Genomic DNA, 19,028 nt, shown 5'->3' on the forward strand with positions numbered 1-19,028 from the left:
TTAGAAAAGAAGACATGCTGGCTCGGTAGGGGCCCTGGTAGGTATCTGGGGCCATGGGAGTCCCTGTGGGAGTAGCTGTAAAGGAACTAGTGACATAGATCATGGAGTCAGGATGGAGGCATAGAGCCTTCACATAGATGGTCCTGGCTTCCCACAGATCCCTGGGCAACTGTTTGGTTTGAGGTGTGCCCTGATGCCCTCTTCTTCAGGGGTTGGGTGTGAACCTTGTTCCCTAATGGGGATGATGTGGTGGGGTGTTTCTGGAAGAAGAGCCTCATCCTCCTGTTTTTTTTCTGCAGGAGAGGATGCTCTTGGCCTTTGATAGTTGGTGACCTCATCTAGGCTTTGATTAGGTTTCAAGTTCCTGTGTGTGTGTGTACAGCACCCTGCGCAGTGGGGGCAATCAGTCCTTATTGATGCCTGCCTGTTCGTGCTATGATACACGTAACAGACCACGCCTCTTCAAAAAACAAAGTGTAGCATAGAAACAGTTGCCTCCTTCCGCTGGGTTTCTTGTAGCCTTCCTGTTACATTTATCGGCTTCCCTTCATACGCTGAAAGAAGGATGATTTGAATCTGTCTACCACTTCCTGGTTTCAAGATTTTCCAGCTATTGCAAAAGTTTTCACTACCTATGTAGCATGACACCTGCGTGGGTGATTGGCAGCGGGAATCAAACACAGGACTTAAAACTCAGCCTCTGAGGTACAAGACCTTAAGCTCTGTTAGCTCAAGGCTGTAGCAGGTTCCAGTTTCTGCAGTGCACCCCTAGAGGGGGACAGAGAGCCACACAGTAAGTGTGTGTTACCCACAATTTTAAGGCTTTCTTTTAACCAACCTTGTAAATAGTTACAAGGTAAAAAATCGTTCAAGGGACTTTAAAAAGCAGCAAATGTAAAGCAAGAGGGGAGGCATTTCTTTATGCTATGTGTGGTTACCTCAGTAGGATGTCAGTATTGCAATCACTGGGACTGCATTTAAATAAATAAGGGCTTGATAATGTCAACCAATAATAGCATTTGCAGCTGTTCAGGCTAAGATAATAAGGTAATCATTGTTTATGGTTTCAGGGAAAGAGGTGTATAATCACTTGCAGAGGGTCAAGAAGGAGTTTTTCCTCCAGGGACAGAGTTGCTTTATGGATGCGTGAGCGCACCCGCTGGAGGTGGGAAGCCATGTGGCAAATGAGAGTTGACTTCCTTCTGAAGCATCACTAGCTGCAGTTAGATGACATTTTTCATGGAAAAAGTTTTTTCCCACTGCGAAGGGCGCGTTCTGTCAAAATTGACTTGTTTGCAGAAAAACGCTGATTTTTTTTTCTAGATTTTTTTTTTTTTTTTTGATTTTTCAATTGCGAGAAACAAAATGAAAAATATTGCTTCAAAGTGACATGTCAAAAGGACACTTTTGGTTTCACCACGTTGGCTTGTTTAGCTTTGACCAGACATGCTGACATTTCAGGTTTTCGTTCCGATCCGGAAAGTAATTTTGAAACGTCAACATTCCCCATGAAAGGAAAGGTCTGTTTTTTGACCCACTCGGCCTGTGAATGCAGTGCTTATGGCCGGCTCTCTCGCTTTCTGTTACAAGGTGCAGCTCGACTCTTGCTGCATGGGACGGTCTGGCGAGAGATTGTCGCTTTCTTCCAGTGGAAGCAACACAGTTTCACTTTGCCCTTCTCCCTGGCACCTTCCTGGTGAGTTTCTCCAGGTGTTTTACAAATGCAGTGGACTGAACCTCGCAACACTCCTGTGAGGCAGGACAATGCTACTGTCCCCATTGTATGTATGGGGAAACTGAGGGACTAGGGTGACCAGAGGTCCCGATTTTATAGGCACAGTCCCGATTTTTGGGTCTTTTCCTTATATAGGCTCCTATTACCCCCCCACCCACTGTCCCGATTTTTCACACTTGCTGTCTGGTCACCCTATGAGGGACAGACAGCATGACTTGCGCAACAGCTTGCTTTTTCCTGTTACACAGTTAAGAATAAAACCACCTCTCCTTAGTCCCGTGCTTTAGCCACTAGATTATCCTTCCCCTTCCTAAAATAAAATCAGGTGCAGGGCTCACTCCAGCTTTGAGCAGAAGAGATGTTTGTTTATTGTTTGTTAGAAATGTGAATGCGTAGGAGGATGAGTCATTGCTCTGTTGTAATGAGGTCAGAATCAGAAGGGATCCAGCACAGAAGAGTGGGGCTTTGGAAGCATTTTTAATATTGAAACGTCTGGGTTCCTGAAACGCTCTGGATGGGAAAACCTGTCACCGACAGACAAAGGCAGCAGGGAAAGGAATTTGCACCACCAAGGATCCTGCAGAGGGGGCTGTTTCAGAAGGTCCGTGGGTATTGAGACGATTTTGAGGGTCCTTCCAGAGGGGTTTGTCATTTTATTTTCTCCATTTGGAAGCCTGTCTCATTCCCTGTCTCTTTACGCATCATTTGTCTGCCCATCACTTCATTGTGGGACCCTTTCCCCTCTCCCCTTTTCCAGGGCCTGACCCTGCATAAATGCACCATCTGCTCTAGAACTGGGACCTGATGATTCAGGGCCTCTCCCCAGTAAACTGAAGAGAAGTGGAGCTGGCCAGTTCTTTCCCCCCCATGCAACAGGAGCGGTGTTACATAGGGGATAGAGCGGTGAGAGCGTCAAGACTCCTGGGTTCTGTTCCCAGCTCCGCCACAAACTCGCTGGGAATTTGGGCCAGGCACGTGGGCGCTTTTGTAGCTGTGACCCTGTGTGCCTGAGCTTACCCGTCTCTCAAGTGGGTGTGGCACCATGCAGACCTGTCATGAGATTTAACTCTGCCTCCCAGAGCACTGCCCTTGCTGTGTATGTGTGTCTCAAGAGCTCCAAGAGAGCGGGGTCTCTACTGACAGCTGTTTCATTCCCACCCCACAGCCTGTTGTCTGAAACGTTGCACAATCAAACTAAAGCCTTTTGCTGGTTACAAGCCACCCAATTGTTCAATATTAATAGGCCTCTTTTGGGGGTCAGCATCTGATACGCCATGACCGTGCCTCCGGCTGATTCTAAATAGAAAATCAGTCGCTCTTAGTCCTTTGAAAGTGCGGCCTGGTCTTACTGTGCTCGCTCCACTGATTCGGGTTTGAGTGACCCATGCCGATTGCCGTGGTGAGTGGTGGTAGAAATTGGCATCAGAGCTTTGAGGAGATGAAAGGCCCAATAGAAACTCCAGGCCTGATTCTTCCTGCCACTTACTCAGGCACACAGCTTGAGAGTGATGGAGTAAACGGTGGAGTTTAATGCCATCTCTGTACCCTGCCTTTGTGCTGTGGAGTTCTCAGCTGTGGGTCTGGTAAGGAGCGGGGGTAACTTTGCAGCCTGCTTATGAATCACATAGAGGATTTCTATTTAAAGTCTGTAAACATCAAATCTCATCCACTTTAAAGGACCCTATTTATTTGCTACCTTAGTGTATGATTTAAAGCCACAAACATGATACCAGGTTGAAATTAGACAGAGGTTTCTAACCATCAGAGGAGTGACGTTCTGGAACAGCCTTCCAAGGAGAACAGTGGGGGCAAAAAAACCTAACTGGCTTCAAGACTGAGCTGGATAAGTGTATGGAGGTGATGGGATGATGAGGTTGCCTACAAAGGCATGTAACTGATCTGTGACTGCTAGCGGCAAATATCTCCAACAGTCCTCGGTGATGGGACACTACATGGGGAGGGCTCTGAGTTACTACAACAAATTCTTTCCCAGGTGTCTGGCTGGTGGGTCTTGCCCACATGCTCAGGATCTAACTGATCGCCATATTTGGGGTTGGGAAGGAATTTTCCCCCAGGTCACATTGGCAGAGACCCTGGGGGGGGGGGTTCGTCTTTCTCTGAAGCATGGGGTACGGGTCACTTGCAGGTTTGAACTAGTGTAAACGGTGGATTCTCTGTAACTTGAAGTCTTTACATCTTGATTGGAGGACTTCAGTAACTCAGCCAGAGGTTAGGGGTCCATTATAGGAGTGGGTGGGTGAAGGTCTGTGTCCTGTGATGTGCAGGATGTCAGACGTGATGATCATAGTGGTCCCAAGTCTGAGTTATTTCTTCCAGAAGTCATCCCGTCTGGATTTGGAGACATGGAGAACCCACCGCTTTCCTTGGGAGTTTGTTTCAATGGCTAATCACTGTTGCTGTTAAAAAATCTGTGCCTTGCTTCTAATGTGAATTTGTCTGACTTTAACTTCAAGCCAATGGCTCTTGTTCTGCCTTGCTCTGTTAAATTAAATAGCCCTTTAGTAGCTGGTATACTCTGTAGTATTTTCTCACTGTGAAGGTACTTAGACACTATAATCAATCACCTCTTGATCATGTTTTTAATAAGCTAAAGCAAGACTGGATGCCTTTCTAAAGGATCTACTCTAGTTCAACCTCAAATTATTGGATTCAATGCAGGAATCATGGGGCAAAATTCTATGGTCTGTGTTATGCAGGAGATCATACTGGATCATCATAGCCTTAAAAATCTCTGAAACTCCTGCTCTGAACGTTAGACGGCTTTTCTGTATCCAATACACTGAGCCTGGAGTGCGGGTGAGAGTGGTGTTTGCAGTCTCAGGGGAAATGGAAAAAAAAAAATGTGTAACTCAAAATAAAAGTAGCACACCATAAAGTCACCAGAGGGCAGTATCTCCTACTGATTGGGAAGGACCACAGGACCCAGAGTTAGAAGGGGCTGGTTCTCTTTTTCAGGCACTGAACGTTTCTTATTAAATGAATTTCACAATCAGAATCTTCATGGCCCACCCGCCATAGATCAGATACGCTACTGTGGAGCCTGCTGGTACGTATGATAGGTAAATAAATGGATATGGTTTAAATCACTGAACGTCAAAGGTCAAAGGAAAGATCAGTTAAGTTAGGCCAAAACATAAAGAGAAATCTACAGCTAACTGGATTTTAGACTGATCAGGAAAATGTTTCTGGTGGTGGAGTTGAGAAGATGCCCCACTAGTCCAAGGAAAGCAGTGGCATCACATGGATTGTATAAAACGGGACACTAGCAACCCCTGCAAATTCTAATCCATGGAACAATTCTGTATTGTCTCCTACTAAGGCTGAGTGGCTTAGATGACAGGGTACCTCACCACCAGAATAATGCCGACAAACTGGAGGGGAATGATGTGGAGAAGAGCAACAAAAAAGATTCGGGTACTGGAGGGGAGGGTGTGTGTGCGCGCGAAATTGACTTACACGAACAAAGAAGAGTAAAATATAGCTTGGGTAAGAGATGTCCTTCAGTGAGGAAGGACAATAACCTACGAATATTTGAAATGTGTAACAGCAGTTAGGAATTATTTTGAAAAACACCAAGGACTGGGGAATCCAACTAGGAGCAGGATAAGGTTCAGGCAATGAAAACTGAAGATGAAGATCAAGATGCACAGATCTCTCCCCAGCGAAACTTCCTGAGAGTATCAGCTGCCAACGGAAGTAGCAGAACCTCTCAGATGTGTGATACGTTTAAAACCAGACTAGACAAAATACTAGCACAGTGAATGTCTAAGGAACAATCCTGTCCTGACCGGGAGAAGGTCTTCTCCATCTCCAGTGCCTCTGTCTGACAAAAGCCATGCAGACCATTGTAACAATGCCCTGACTGTCTTCATTCCAATATTCCTGTTGAGCTCAAATCTTGGAATTCCCTGGACTCCTTCATTATGGGGTGCTGAGTACAGGAGAAAACCCTCAAGTTTTACAATTCCAGAGGTCATCCCAAAGGCGATCCGTTGATTTTTGATTGCATTTCAGCCACTCTGATGTCTTTAAATGCATATTTGGGGATGAGGTTAGGGTGACCAGATGTCCTGATTTTATAGGGACAGTCCCGATTTTGGGGTCTTTTTCTTATATAGACTCCTATTACCTCCCACCCCCTGTCCTGATTTTTCACATTTGCTGTCTGGTCGCCCTAGATGAGGTCAGCAGTTCTACTTCTCTAAATTTAGCCAGGAGATTTGTTGCTGGAGATCAAACGTGCTGTGGGCTCTCCAGCAGTGCCTGTTTCTGCTGCCGAAAGGGTCGAGACCTAATATGGCTCTTGGGCCCAGATCTTTTAAGGTATTTAGGCTCAGTGAAAGTTTGGAGCCTAAATAGCATTCAGGATCTGGCCTTTGGAGCCCCACCTTCTATGAGTCAGACTGACATCCCAGTTCACACCCTATCAGGAGAATCTTCAACACAGGTGCAATGTCCCGGGGAGGGAAAAGCACATGGGAAGAGGGAGGCAGCCAAGACTTCTGCAAGTGAGCTGTGTCCACTGCACACAGCTGCCGGCAGACCACCTGCTCAGGACTCTCTAGGTCCTTACACAGATGAGGGACAACCGGGAAAACCTCAGTTTGTTTCATAACCAGAAGCGTGGCATGAAGGAGCACAGTGAATTATGGCTGTGCTGTTGTTGGGAATGAAGTGAAGGGGGCTGGTTTTAATTTGTTGGAGCTCCCTGTACTGCTGCAGTATAACAAAATGGGACTTCTGGGAGGGGGAGGGGAAGCAGGGGGACACTGGTCTTCTTAAAACATAGGAGAAATCGTGCAGCTAATTCTGTATACGCCAGCAGTGATGGGCTGCAGTAAGGGGAAATGAGATGATCAGTCCGGGACTGACTAACAGATGCTCAGGAATCAAAAGAGATACACGGCTCTCGCATCCACACAACCTGCAATTACTGTGTCGGGGGGTTGAGTTCAAGGCTCCTAAGACTGGATCAAGTCACCCCTTAACCTTCTCTTTGTTAAACTAAATAGATGGAGCTCGTTGAGTCTATCACTATAAGGCAGATTTTCTAAACCTTTGATCATTCTTGTGGCTCTTCTCTGAATCCTTCCGATTTAGCAACATCCTTTTTGAATTGTGAATCCACGCTGAAGCATCAAGATTTGACCTTCCCCGGGGCTTCCCAAATGATTTGTATTTCTCCTTGTGTAAAGACCTGGCTCTCTGCGTATTTCCCAAACCCAACGTGGCTTTTTTTCTCTGGTGGAATGGCCGTGTGTAGAAAGGGGAGGGAATTGGCTCAGGAATCGGCTCATTGTGTTAAAAGAGAAGTGTCATTTCTCCAAGAGAGTGGATGGCTTGATTCATCAGCTGTTGCCAGCAGCGTTTTCAAGGTCGTAGCCTGTGATGTGTGTTCTGAGGTCTGCATGGGAATCACCCAACGCCAGGGCTGGAGCAAACAGCAGGACTGGAAAGGGAACTCTAAACAGCAGGACGGCAAGCTGCCGCTGTGGAATTTCCATTGACATCTTCTGCTCTGTGGTTAAGGCGCTGGATTGGGACACGGCAGACCTGTCTTCAGCATCTTCCTGGGAAGCCTTGGACAAGACACTTACCATCTCCCTTCCCCATCTGTAAAATGGGGCTAATAGTATTCTCTCTCTGCCAATGCTCAGAGAGACGTGGGCCATGGAAGTACCTGACCCACTCAGCATCTAGCAGGATTGGACCCTCAGAATGCGTGTGGCCCCAGACCGCTACCATCTCCTACTTTCTCAGGCTTCATGAATTAAATGCCGTTAGTGAGCAAAGGGGAGATGCCAGCAGCTGTCTCTAGTGATCCCACCCTTCAGGCATTTGCTTTGAAGTTTCCCGGCCTCTTTAGTCCGAGGAGAAGAATCCAATTACCTCAAGCAGATGAACACTGTGCTCATGCAGAGACGAAATTAAATCTCTCCTCACTTGGATCTGAACTCTGGATGGACGAATGGCCTTCTCGAGAGCGAGGGGTGGGGTGAACCGATAGCAAACATCTACAATCAATTCCATTTAAACTGGATCAAAGCTTGACCTTTGTCTCCTGGCATTTTGGGTGTCCGACGCTGCTGGCGGCTGGTATTTCAAACCACTGTCATTTAGTGATCCATTTGAGTTCCCCAAATCAAAGATTTTTTGGAGGTTCTACTTTATCACCTTTCTTTTTCTGTGGCGCATGGGTTAGATCCCACCGTCTGCATCAAGTGAACAGTGCAGCCATCCGCCGTCCCTGTTATCCACAGAGAGCAAAGAGAAGCGCTAGCAAGTTGCCATCTCCACTTCTTCTGTGAACACAATTTTATTTTGGGTCAAAGGCCTGATCTGAGAACATGCAGTTGACTGACTTCAATGAGTTTTAGTCGTTTGGCACCTCTGAAACGTAGGCCACAAAAGCCTTGGGACTTAGTACCCCATGTAATTTAGGGTGAAAACGAGGTCTCCATGTTGCTTCGAAGCACGTTCCTGCCACATCAGGATGTTGCCCCACTGTGACATCACATGGACAAACCTGTTGAGGGGCTAGGAAGGTATTTTAGGTCCTGAAAGCATGGCTTTGTAAGACGTATTATCCACCCAATACAACTGGGATGGTCTTGGAAAGCCAGGATAAATGGCTGGATCTCAGCTGTAAGGGGTCAAGTGCAGATATGAGTTCAATAGACCAGGACACACATAATAAAGGGAGAGCCACGTGTAACCCACAGCTCAGTATGTTCTACGTGGAGGTGAAGCTGTTACAAGCTTTGGTTCTCTAGCATGAGCTGTAGGGACTCATGCTTTTAGCTCGGAAGGTTGCCAGTTCAATCCCCAGTGTTGGCTAAGATGGTGGCCATCACACATGCATCGATTTGTTCTGTATCTTCTTCCCAAGGGCCCAGACAATCCAGGCTTTCGTTAACCAGGAGTTGTTTGTGGGGAGGAGCTACAGCAAGAAGACACTACGGGGACTTCTTCAGTCCTCTGTGGTTGTGCAGTAAAAGCTGCTTGCGTGGCAGTGTGCTTTTGTGCAACAGTTTCAGAAGTTGCTAGGTAACCGTGCGTTGGCCTCCAGGCAGCAATAAACTGTCCTGATGGCATTCTAATTTGTGTCTTCACTGAGTGAGGGGTGGGGGGGGGGTCTCTCTCTAGCTACTTGGGCAGTTTAATTCCCTCCAGATCAGTCAAATCTCTTACCAAAAAACCAACAGCTGTTTAAAACCAACTCCCGGGATTTTAAAGATGATGGGGGAAATGGGCTAAAGCATTGCTTGTTTCAGAAAAGCTTAAAAGTGTGTGTGTGGGGGGGGGGGGGGTGATTTGTCTTTAAAAAAGCTTTTTACCTTAGTCTTACAGTATCAGAAATATAAAGGTGGTGGTTGTTTTTTTTCTGGCGCTCTCCTTGGAAGTCCCAAGACTGTGAAGTGGGAGTTTTCTCAGCTGTGGACTGAAGGGAGTTGGTTTTGATTTTTTTTTTAGCAATGAGTTTGCTAATCCCAATTGTTTGTCAAGTGTTTGAATAAAATAACGACGGCCAAAACCAAATAGGAAACAGCGTTTTGAACAGACTGGCTGAAAATTCCTTCCCCTCCCAATTATTCCACTTTCATTTTCTTGACTCTTATGATGTCATTGTTTCACTAGGTCTCCCATCATCCATGGAGTCTTCCAGGAAAAACAGAATAGACAAGACCAGAGTTTCTAACATAATAAAGGGGAGAAATTCACCATAAATAAGGAAAAAAGGGGGCCCAGATTCATTTTCCCCTGGCAAATCACCTTTAAAATACTCCATTCCATAAACAACAATCACCCCTCTCAGCCTCCAGTCTGAGTCGATGAGGAATTGCTCTGAATTTATGCTTAAATTGGGATAAAACCACTGAACATTTGAATGGAAAAGGATAGACTGATGGTATTTGTAAAGGAACAATGTTACTGATTAAGTCTGCAATAAGATCTACATTCCCCACTATATTTATCTGCAACATGGACACTTTCTTTACAAATATAGATTCCCTCCCCCCAAAAAGAGGTCCCACTTCATATTTTCCCATTTCTGCATCCCAGCACATGTGGTATTGGATATTGGTTTGAGGTACTCTGTGAAGTGCTAGTGTTTCTTTAAGAAATGTTCTCTTTAGTCAAGTAGTGGTGAGCCAGAGGATTATGGGAGTTTGTAGCTGAGGCCCAGGCCCTGACCGTGCATGCCTGTGGCACTGCGGTAGGGTGGAGGTGCAGAGTTGCCGTATATTTTGCTCTCTGTGTTTAGGTGATGTTAATGGCTCCCCATGCAAACCATGTGACGAATCACCTGGCTATTGCAGTCATAGACAGACTCTACAGCAATGCCATCCTATTCTGTCCGTCATCAAGGTGGTGGTTTCTGTCGAAGCTGTCAAATCTATCCCAGTAACAGCCATTGCGTGAGACACCCAATCACCCTCTTAGCAAGCAGTCCTCTCTAAACTGCCCTGCTCACACCACGCTCAGAACAGATTGGCACTAGCAATCCCGGCAAGGGCAGAGTCTGTGCGCTGTGCTGGATGTGGACACCGAGCGGATGGGAGGGTTTCTGTTGATTTGTGTGTGTGTGTGTGTTTAACCCACCTTAGGTGTTTTATGAGGTCCAGCCACAAGAGGGCGACAACGTTACACAGCGGGTTAGCATCAGAGACAAGGGCTAAAAGGAGCCAGGTTGCTGATGAAGGTGGAGAAAAGCAAATGTAGCACTAATCTTCAAAGAATGGGAGGGCGAGCGATCCTGGCGATTACTGTCTTATAGGTTTAGCGCCTCTCCTGGCGGGGACTGAGAGGTCCTTTTCTGCATGGCTAACTTCCTTTACAAGCATTTGCCTTTATCCTTAAAGTGGGATAATAACAGAGATGGAGAAGACCTGTTTAGCTCAATGGGTGCATTTCCCTGCAAGGGAGGGGCACAGTCTCCTGCTGGAGGGTGCGTTATTGCACCTGATACCAGGCCTGAAAGTGCTGTACTGCCCCAGCCCCCCTTTGGCCCTCCCCCTGTCCCCCTTCTCCCAACCTCCAGCCCTGGTACTGTCCTGCCAGTGGGATTCACTCTGCTATCTCATCCAGTAATGCCCTTTACAGAGACTAGCATCTGCTATATTACCAGGACTGACCATGCACTGGGGCTGAGTCATGAACCTTGGAACATCTTCATTAGCTAGCTGCAGTGATGCTAATTGCATGTAGTGAGTTGGAGCAGCCACGGGGTGGCAGCATAACTGTGAAAGCCCTGCACTCTCTGGCTACTACCAGGCTGCAGTGGACTATTCTATTTCATGGCAGCCCAGTGGCTTGTGCATTGTGTGGGGGTGGGTCACTCAGTGGGGTTTTCCTGTGACTAACTCCAGCTTTATGCCGATGAATGCCCCATGTATCGGTTTCATTATTTCATCTCAATCTTACTCTGATCTTAGTCATATTTTGGACTCCCTCCTGAGAGCCAGACACAACATACCCATTGGGGATCACAGTTGGATTTCTATAAAGTGAGGAAAAATCGTGGTGACATTAAAGCACTGATCTGTCTGTCACTTAAACGGTCAGTACCTCAGTTTCCCCACCTGTAAGATGGGCATAATAATGTTTCCCTCTTGGCTGTGGTGGTGTGAGGATAGACACATCAGTGCTGGGGAAGCGCTCGCATGCTACAATGAGGAAGCTAGATAGACTCTGCTCTCCCCTGCTTTGTAGCCGAATGGCTCTTAGAATCCAGGCCAACCTGTCAGATTCCACCCACGGGCCTCTTTTAAATTTGTCCTTGTCCGGGGAGGCACGTGGAGCTGTTGTCTCCAGCCACAAACAGCATCCAGGCAACCTGTTGCCGCGATTCTCAGCAGCTCTCACACGCTCAGTCCTCGTAGCTCAATATGAAACAAACACACTTGGCTCTCACTGAATAGCTTTCCAGCATCACTCCTGTCGCTGCAGGTTGGCTGGCATGGGAATAAAGGCAGGACCCAGGCAGTTTGCCAGAACAGTTTCCTGTCTCGGAGTGCTCCGTGGGTGTGCTGTACTCATCTGCGCCACCTGCCCTGCCCCGATCCCCTGAGTGGGTTACATCAATGGCAAATCCACCCTGGCCTCCCCGTTTCTCAGCGTCTTTCCCAACCCACGCACAGAGGACAGATGGGTTTTTTTCAAAGAGCGTCTCAAGGCTCCAGTTAACCTTTGCGAGGCAGTTCTTCTGCGCTGTTCCCTGGCCCGTTTCTGGGCTATCCCTCAGCCCAGGGAGCCTGACTGCAGGGCCTTGTCCTTCTACGACAGTGATAATGGGCAGCAGCTCCTGGTGCTTCCTTCCAATTGGGAGTTCCCCCGAATTTGGCCCCCAGGAGCTCCCTTCTTTCACCTACAGTCAGGGCCTTTCCATTTCCTCCCATATATCCCCCTCTTCTCTCCCTCGGGCCACCTTATGAATGCCCCATCCCCTCCTACCTCTACAGTCACATAGACCTCCCTCTCCCGGAGCATTGCCCTCTAGTGATACACCCCCCACCCAAACCGTGCCAGCCGCCTCCCCCATCCTACTGACATAAACCCCAACTTCACCCCACTCCCCTCTTCCCTTCGCCTTGAGACGCTGAAGCACAGGGCCCTGGTTTGTGTTGTCAGAAATCGGACACAGCCTTCGACTAGTTAATCTCTGTCTTCCAGCGTGGGTCCCGGGTCAGATCCTTTACTGTAGGGGGAGCCAGCAGGCTCAAGAGGGGGGCTGAGTCTGTCTGGGAGCCATTTCCTCAGTGGCCTACGCTGGCCGGCGCATGGTGCAGTGATTGCTGGGGTTCTGTAACGCTGGGCGTGCCTGAGTCTGCCCGCCAGGAGGCAAACTCTCAACCCATTGCAGCAATCTGACGCACCACCCGCTTGAACCCCTCGGCTTTCTCGGGCGTGGCTCTTTGGGCAGCTCCATGTGGGCGCCTCCATTGAGGGTAGAAATCTCCTGGGGTCCAGGGCCCTCTCCACTGCTGCCAGCACCCCATCTGCAGGGCTAACCAGCCAGCGTCTCTTAACGCCTGCTGCACGCGCTTCCTCCGAGCAGCTTCCGGTGAGTGCTGCGGCCAAATTCCCAAGCAGAGCGCTGGTGATGGCTTAAACGGCAGCACATTGACCTTGTCCTCTCTCCTCTCCTGGAGCTCGTCCGAGGCTTCCTGCGCGGCTCACGTATATCCTCTTCTCCCAGCTGATCAGCGCCGAGAGATGCCCTTGATAATAAGTCTAGGGGCCAGCCCTAGGAGTCTTTGTTGGTCCCATCCATGCTGCAGGCGTGACAGGCGTTCGTGGTGACTCGCGTCTGACCCGCTTGCAATGGACACAGTTAGGTTGTGTCTGCCCAGCACCTCTTCCCTGCAGGCCGGTGTCGGCCATGTTTGTTTGCCCGCCCCTAGGCATTCTGGGTATTCTCAGTGGGCGAGAGAGTGGCCGCCACCGCATGTGGTGCGGTGCATTCTGGGATGGCCTACCACACAGAGAGCGGGGAAGGAGGAAGCTGGCCGAATCAGTGCAAAAACCTTAGGCATAGGCGCTGACTCCATGGGTACTCCGGGGCTCAAGCACCCATGGGAAAAAATCGGGGGTGTTCAGCACCCACGGACCCCAAGGCCCCACCCCCACTCGGCCTCTTCCCCCGTGGCCCTGCCTGTGCTGCGCCTCTTCCGGCCCCTGCTCTGCCTCGTCCCCTAAGGCCCCCGCGGCTCACTCCTCTCCGCCCCATCCCCTGTCACTCGCCCTTAAGGCAAGAGGGGGCAGAAGGGAGCGAGCAGCAGGCGGGAGAGGACGGAGCGGGGGCGGGACCTCGGGGGAAGAGGCGGAGCAGGGGTGGAGCACCCACCATCAAAGACAAAAGTCAGCGCCCGTGTGGTTAGGGGTCTCCGCCGTTCAATGTTGCAACCTGGGAACGGGGGGGGGAACACCCAAGCACCAGTGAAACAGGGTTAGTTACCATGGCAACTGAGTGCTAACTATGTTGCACTGATCTAAAAAAAAAAAGAAGTTTAGAGCCAACCAACTCCTGAAGCTGTGGTGTGGACAGGGCCTTGGGGGCCCCAGAGGCTGATGGGAAAAACTGGAAGTCAAACACATCATTGCCCCCTAGGGGTGACTGCTTCTTGTCATCTAGGGGGTTATCGCGGGTCAGGACTAGGCTTGTCGAATATGCAGAAATTTTGAAGGCATGGAAAAAAAGCACATTTCCCCCCCCCCCTTTTTTCCAGCAAAAATCAGAAATTTGGGGAAAAACTCTGCAGCAGTTGTGTATTTATCAAAGCTAAATATTATTTATTTCTTTAAGAATCAGAATTGTCTGATGGATAATTTCGTTAGCACATTAAAAAGTACCGTTTGGTCTATTTATGAAATATATATGTAGAAATTCTTTAGTTTGGATTTGAATAATGACAAATGTACCTAGCATTAGGGCCGGCGCTGCAGCTGCTCACTAAGGTACTTAGGTGTATATTTTTGCCTGTTGGCAAATAGGATAAAAATATAACATGTTGCAAATAGAAAACATCAATATTGTTGTAAACAGAAGAGAAGGTTATATCATTTCAGGTCAGAAATAATGTGTAAATAGACCTGGCCTGACATTATCATGGAGATACAGAAGAAACTCATGTTTCCAAAGAAAGAGCTTGGAAAACGAATGTCCTTGTAATGTAGTTAACAGAGCACAATATTAAGGACCAACTGTAAATTCAGGTATATAGCCAAACTTGATAGTAAAACCACCACCAAACTCTTCAATAGTGCATTATCATCAGATATACATCTACACGCAGTAAGTGTCATAACTGTAGACAAAACTAGCCATCCTCTGAACAGTATAATATAACTTAAACAGCCTACCTCAATTTTACTTCTTTCCTTCCTCGATCACTGTTCATTCTGAGAGAAAAATACTTAATAGACTAACAAGGCTGCTACTCTGAAACCTGTCATTAATAGAACAGTTTCTTTTCAATTTCCCCCCAAATTTCCAATTTTTCCAGACCAGGGCTTGGAAAAAAAACAGATTCCCCCTTCCCCCCAAGTTCCCCTTCTCCCTCCACCCAGACCTTGAGAGGTCCAGCTGCGCCTCTGACCCCTCCCTGGCTCTCTGAGGGCACATCTTCACTACCCGCCGCATCGGCGGGTAGCAATCGATCTATTGGGGATCGACTTATCGCGTCTAGTGAAGACGTGATAAAATCGATCCCTGATCGCTCTGCCGTCGACTTCGGAAATCCACCGCGGCAAGAGGCGGAAGCGGAGTTGACAGCGGAGCGGCAGCGGAGCGGCAGCGGTCGACTTGCCGCCGTCCTCACAGCCAGGTAAGTCGACCTAAAATACGCAACTTCAGCTACGCTATTCACATAGCTGAAGTTGCGTATCATAGGTCGACCCCCTCCCTCCCCTCCCCGTAGTGTAGACCTAGCCTGAGTGCACTCCCTCCAGGTGCTAGGCCCTTAGCTTTCACCTTGGGGAGGAATTTCACAATTCTTCACTCCCAGATAGGGCGCTGGCTACAATACTCTGTGTACCAACCCTCATTGCCTAACAGTCCCGACTGAGTTCAGCCCCTGAGGTTCATCCCTTTGGAAGCTGTTACCAGGAAATGAATACAGTGACCCAAACCAGCCTTCTTAAAGTATTGTTTAATCTTAACAGTAGGAAGGAAGCATGACAAGAGAAAAGTCTTTTTAAACAGTAATCCCTAACCTTTATATGGCATCTTTCAACAGCAGAGCTCAAAGGGCTTTACAAAGGAGGACAGTATCATTTTACAGGTGGGGAAACTGAGGCACAGAGCGTAGTGGGGGGAGGGAGGGGAAGTGACTTGCCCAAGATTACCCAGCAGGCTGGTCACCAAGCCAAGCATAGGACCCAGAGTGCCTGAGTCCTAGGTCAGCCTCTATCCCTCTCTTAAGACAGTCTATATGCATACCTGTCTTCCCTAAAGGCTATCCTGCACCGGGCTCCCCAACCCCTGGGGCGCAGACTGCTCCCCAACAATCTCTGCCTCGATTCCCCCCTTAACCATCTGCCCTCCTCCAGAAAGTGTCTGTGTCTTTTAAACCTTTCTGAGGCTTTGATCTCCACGCCCCCAGCTGGGCTGAGCCATTCCTGGAGGAACCTATTTAACAAGCCCGGGGGATCTAGGCAGCCCATCACAGTGAAGGGGTCCACCCTTGTCCAGCCAGTGTTTGCTGAGGGGGCAGTTCAGCTTTCACCTCCCCCATCCCTGAATCCACAGAAAAGAGGAACTTCCCAGTTAGCGGTAGGTAGGTGGGAGGAGAAATCTGACAAGCAGTGGGGCCCAGATTCTGAGTCCAGCAAAACTGCTTTAGATTGGGAACAACTCCTGTGATATCGGTGAGGCAAGAGTGATGTGGTCTTCACAAACGTGCCTGAAGAGGAGACTGTTTGGGGTCCTTTCATCTGCTCCCACTGCCCCCTGGCTCAGGAAATCCTGGGATGGTACTGTCGATTGTGATATCACTAGGAGCTTGCTCAGGGTGGTCTGATTGGGTTGGGTGAAGGTACCCGGCTTGGGGCTCTGTTGGACAAAAAGCAGATCCTTCTACTCAAAAAGTAATAGCAAAAATTTTTTTAAGTACATCAGAAGCAGGAAGCCTTCTAAACAACCCGTGAGGCCACTGGATGATCGAGATGCTAAAGGAGCACTGAAGGACGATAAGGCCATTGCGGAGAAACTAAATTAATTCTTTGCATTGGTCTTCGTGGTTGAGGATATGAGGGAGATTCCCAAACCTGAGCCATTCTTTTTAGGTGACAGATCTGAGGAACTGCCCCAAATTGAGGTGTCATTAGAGGAGGTTTTGGAACAAATAGACAAACTAAACAGTAATCAGTCACCAGGACCAGATGGTGTTCACCCAAGAATTCTGAAGAAACTCAAATGTGAAATTGCAGAACGACTAATTGTAGTCTGTAATCTATCATTTAAATCAGCTTCTGTATCAAATGACTGGAGGATAGCTAATGTGATGCCAATTTTTAAAAAGGGCTCCAGAGGTGATCCTGGCAATTACAGGCCAGTAAGCCTAACTTCAGTACTGGGCAAACTGGCTGAAACTATAGTAAAGAACAAAATTGTCAGACACATAGATGAACATAATTTGTTGGGGAAGAGTCAACATGTTTTTTGTAAAGGGAAATCATGCCTCACCAATCTACTAGAATTCTTTGAGGGGGTCAACAAGCATGTGGACAAGGGGAATCCAGTGGATATAGTGTACTTAGATTTTCAGAAAGCCTTTGACAAAGTCCCTCAACAAAGGCTCTTAAGCAAAGTAAGCAGTCATGGGATAAGAGGGAAGGTCCTCTCCTGGATGAGTAACTGGTTAAAAGATAGGAAACAAAGGGTAGGAATGAATGGTCAGTTTTCAGAATGGAGAGAGGTAAATAGGGGTGTCGTCCAGGGGTCTGTACTGGGACCAGTCCTATTCACATATTCATAATTGATCAGTAAACAGTGAGGTGGCAAAATTTGCAGATGATATAAAACTACGCAAGATATAAAGTCCCAGGCAGACTGCAAAGGGCTACAAAAGGATCTCACAAAATTGGGTGACAGGACAACAAAATGGCAGAGGAAATTCATTGTTGATAAATGCAAAGTAATGCAGACTGGAAAACATAATCCCAACTATACATATAAAATGATGGGGTCTAAATTAGCTGGTACCACTCAAGAAAGAAATCTTGGAGTCATTATGGATAATTTTCTGAAAACATCCACTCAATGTGCAGCGACAGTCAAAAAAGCGAACAGAATGTTGGGAATCATCAAGAAAGGGATAGATAATAAGACAGAAAATATCATATTGCCTCTATATAAATCCATGGTACGCCCACACCTTGAATACTGCATGCAGATGTGGTCGCCCCATCTCAAAAAAGATATATTGGAATTGGAAAAGGTTCTAACAAAAATGATTAGGTGTATGGAGTGGCTGCTGTATGAGGAGAGATTAATAAGACTGGGACTTTTTAGCTTGGAAAAGAGACAACTAAGGGGGGATATGGTAGAGGTCTATACAATCACGACTGATGTGGAGAAAGTAAATAAGGAAGTGTTATTTACTTCTTCTCATAACACACGAACTAGGAGTCACCAAATGAAATTAATAGGCAGCAGGTTTAAGACAAACAAAAGGAAGTATTTCTTCACATAACAGACAGTAAGCTTGTGGAACTCTTTGCCAGAGGATGTTGTGAAGGCCAAGACTATAACAGGGTTCAAAAAAGAACTAGATAAATTCATGAAGGATAGGTCCATCAATGGCTATTAGCCAGGATGGGCAGGGATGGTGTCCCCAGTCTCTGTTTTCCAGAAGCTGGGAATGGGCGACAGCGGATGGATCACTTGATGATTCCCTGTTCTGTTCATTCCCTCTGGGGCACCTGGCATTGGCCACTGTTGGAAGACAGGATACTAGGCTAGATGGACCTTTGGTCTGACCCAGAATGGCCATTTTTATATTCCTCTCTTTTTTTCCCTCTCCTCTGAAAGGTTTTTACTGGGGCTGCTGGATCCAGACAAACCCTCTGGGTCTCTCTAGCTCCCACACGAAACCTACCCTCTGTTGCCAGCCTATGGTGTTACAGGGGTGTTTGGATCAGAATATTTTCCTCTGCCTTGCTTAGCTACCAGAGCGATGTGAAATTTTTTTATTGTTAGAGGTGGAGACCCATTTCAGTCTGATCTGAGCATCCCTGAATTTAGGGGAGGGTAGTCCTTCTTGTCTCAGAAATAAGGGCACAATCCCAATTTAAAAAAAAAAAAAAATCTGTTGCAGGCCCCTTTAAGAGTTAAAGGGACCAGGATTCTGGATATCTGTCCCTCTGCTGGCTGTTTGCTTTGGGAGGCTGTGAGTGAAACAAACCTGAGCTGATTAGAGCTGGTTAGAAGAGTCTTGCCACCCCTGGGTTATAGTATTATTACTGTTGTCAATGACTGTCCCTGTAGCTGGTAGCAAAAGGAACAAGATTCAACATCATCTGAAGCGGAGTCCATACTTGGGGGACTAGGGCCCCGTCGTGCTAAGACTTATGGAGGTGACTCGCAGAACTTTAGTGTGTAAGGCTCTGCAGGGTTGGGCCCTCTGTGTGGAAGGTGAAATGTACATCAGACACTCTTAGGTCAGACATTTGCTGTCCTGGTGCCACGTGTAAACGTCAAGCCATCTGCAAAGGACGAAAGCAAAATGTGAAAAACATCTGTGCCTCCAAACCTCCCAGCTAATGCAAA

This window comes from Terrapene carolina, unplaced genomic scaffold (genome assembly GCF_002925995.2).
Source record: "Terrapene carolina triunguis isolate 2854851 unplaced genomic scaffold, T_m_triunguis-2.0 Scaffold110, whole genome shotgun sequence".
Taxonomy (NCBI): domain Eukaryota; kingdom Metazoa; phylum Chordata; order Testudines; family Emydidae; genus Terrapene; species Terrapene triunguis.